This window comes from Numida meleagris, chromosome 2 (genome assembly GCF_002078875.1).
Source record: "Numida meleagris isolate 19003 breed g44 Domestic line chromosome 2, NumMel1.0, whole genome shotgun sequence".
Lineage (NCBI taxonomy): Eukaryota > Metazoa > Chordata > Aves > Galliformes > Numididae > Numida > Numida meleagris.
In genome coordinates this window covers 68,900,081-68,903,046 of record NC_034410.1, presented here as the reverse complement: position 1 = coordinate 68,903,046, position 2,966 = coordinate 68,900,081, and the positions used below count along the sequence as shown (strand labels likewise).

At 35.4% G+C, this 2,966-nt stretch overlaps 1 pseudogene; it reads right to left on the bottom strand.

The window, feature by feature from the left end:
• LOC110395116 lies at positions 1-611 on the bottom strand (annotated as a pseudogene).

Genomic DNA, 2,966 nt, shown 5'->3' with positions numbered 1-2,966 from the left:
CTAACAGTAATTGGGCGCACTGAAAATGGTAACTACATTTTGGTGATTTTAGCTGTAGCCCTCCATAACAAGTTGGTAAGCACAGGAGACCAGTGTAAGATCATTGGCATGACTAAATGTTTTAGAAATGCCTTGTTCTAATGTGTAGCCAGCACCACATGAAGATATACCCCAGCCTCCACATATCATGATACGATTCAGTGCTTCTATTGATAAAGAGAGGCCACTATGGAGACAGAATACCTGTCCAAACTGATTTACAAAATACTTCCAGACATTATTGTTGCTATATTCTCACAGAAATTCACAGTAAAAGCCATACACTTATGTAATTTGTGTGCTTTCATGATTTTTCCTCAGTATTGTAATGCATTCTGGGTAATGCACCTTTAATGTTACTAGTAGGGTCTCAGTTTCCGCCAAGTAATAACCTCTGTTCATGTAAACTCCCATGAACAGGTAATTTGTGTCTGGCAATTTCTGACTGATTCTAAAGAGTTCCATAAGATCAGGGAACTGGCCATGGAACCCTCCATTATTTTCTGTTGTTCTTGAAATACATTGCTTCATGGCACCAGTGCTGTTTCTGCTGCATGTCCAAGACTCTTACAAGCTGAATTATTGGAAACTGACTTCAAAATTATAGCCAGTGTGCTTGACAATACCATGCAAAGTGCCAAGCCTATCATTCACACTGACTGCACCTTGCTTAACCACATTTCTCTTTTATTCTTTCTATCTTTCTATCACAGGCATAACATGAATCTGTATCCTCTCTACACACTCCTTCAATACAAAAAGCATAAATAATTTTTGGTGGCTGTAGGCACCCAGCCATTAGTATAAAAACAGAAAATTAACAAAGCTTCATTAAGAAATTCAAGTCAAATGTTCTATGGGAAGAGTATGCTATAATAAAATCATATTAATTCCCTTCCTATGGCATCACTGCTGTCTTACGCATGCTGATTGTGTTCTGTTATGTGATTATAGAAATAATGTCTTTTTGGTCAACAGCTCTGTACTGTGAAAAGATTGAAATGCATCTGAGAACAGTGACAAGTATAAAAGAGAAATCTTTCTTTTGCTTCCATGATCTACAGCTTATACTAAATACAAATACATACAAACAACACACAGAAATTACCATAGAATATGCTAATTCAGTAGTCAGAACTTTGAATCCTAAAGATAAGGGAAGGAGAAGCTGGCAGGAAGTAGAGGGCAGTATTTCCAGAAGCAGTCAAACTGAATTGTCTTAGATTTTCCCCATAGAGAATGTCTTCCATGTCACCCTTTTGTTGATATTTCCATGTTTCTTCTTATCTACTATATCTATAGTATATATATACTATATATATATATATATATTTACTAGGCAAGGGTCAGCATGTGCTACAGCTTGTTTGGCTGTACTTCTGTGCTGACTGGCCAGCTGGCAGCTATATGCAGAATGACTTTTCAAAGTGACCAGACTTGTGCACTGCATTCTACCTGCTTTCTCCAGCGTGCAAAATTAATTTAGTCCTCTCCTTTTCACACATCTCCCAGTTTCCAGAAACAGGGGAGAGACTCCATGTTTCTGAGATCCCTATTTTGTCACATCTCATCGAGATTCACCAGGTTCAAAAGCAACTGTCATTCATGTTAGATCAAGACAAGGCACAATCACCATAGTCTTGTTTCCTATGAAAGGTAAACTTTAAATAAGAACAGGTTACCTGAAACAGAAGTATTTGGTGTTTCAATTTTGTAATCTAAATATATTTGTAAGTATACAAATAACATATAGTTAAATTGTTCTTGCAAAGAACCATGTGATGTGAAAAAAATATATAGGAATTATTACTGAACATTCCAAATTGTGGATGAAGAATTTTTTATCACTAGGCAATAATAAATAGCTGCACTGAATATGCTCTTTCCTATGTCAGTAGGATAATTTTCCTTTATTTAAAAGAAAGAGAAAGTCACAGATCCAGTAATTATGGGACAGTAATTTATTTATTATTAATTGTTATTACCACCAATATAATCAGAGAAAAATTCTCATCTACCATTTCAAAAAGAATAATATATTTTTTTTCATATTTTTGGACTTAAAATAACATTACATTCCCGTGTGTCAATATAAAGTACATTTTTTACAAGGTATATTCTACTATTCAATAGCTGCATATCTTATAAAAGACTGGCAGTAGGGTGAAGGCTTATGTATTTGACCTATCAGTAGGTCAGAATAGGGAGACCTATGAGCATACTGGCTCTGTGTAACTTCTGTGTGAATTTTGTATCTTAGATATACTTTAGAGCTCTTATTAAAAAAACAATGTCATTTTAATAATTTGAGAGATGATTAAACAGTGACCCAAAGGTGGCAGAGCTGTTCTTTTTGTAGCCATATTGGAAGTTCAACACAGAAATCTTAATAGAGATGCTGTCAGAACCATTATATCCTCAGCTTCATGCCTCTTTACTCTGAGTGCCCCTATAATAAAGATTGCATCTGTGATCATACTTGTATTTGAGTAATAAGCTTATATAGAGCAGTGTTTCCAGTCATTTTCTGTCTGATAAATGCTTCAGACTTCTGATCATATCTCCTGACTTTAGTTGGACATTCTGATCCTGTGTGCTAGCTCTTGACACTTTGGTTTGTTCCCACTCTTAGTTCCTGACTTTAATCATCTAGCAGGGACATCTAATTCCCGCCTTCTTTCTGTCAGTTCTAACCGCTAAAATATTTGCGCTCCCCAACATGGTATTGTGTAATTAGTCTCAGAGGAAAAAAAAAATGCAGTGTACGTTTTGCAGGTTAAACATAAAATCAGTTTTAAAATGAGTTCCACTGTACTCCTGAGGGATACAGTTCTGGGTGAAGTGTAACTGAAAAATGTATTGAGTCCATAAAAAACAAACAATTAAGAAATATCAGAGAGATTTAATTCTAAGTGTCCACACCTATT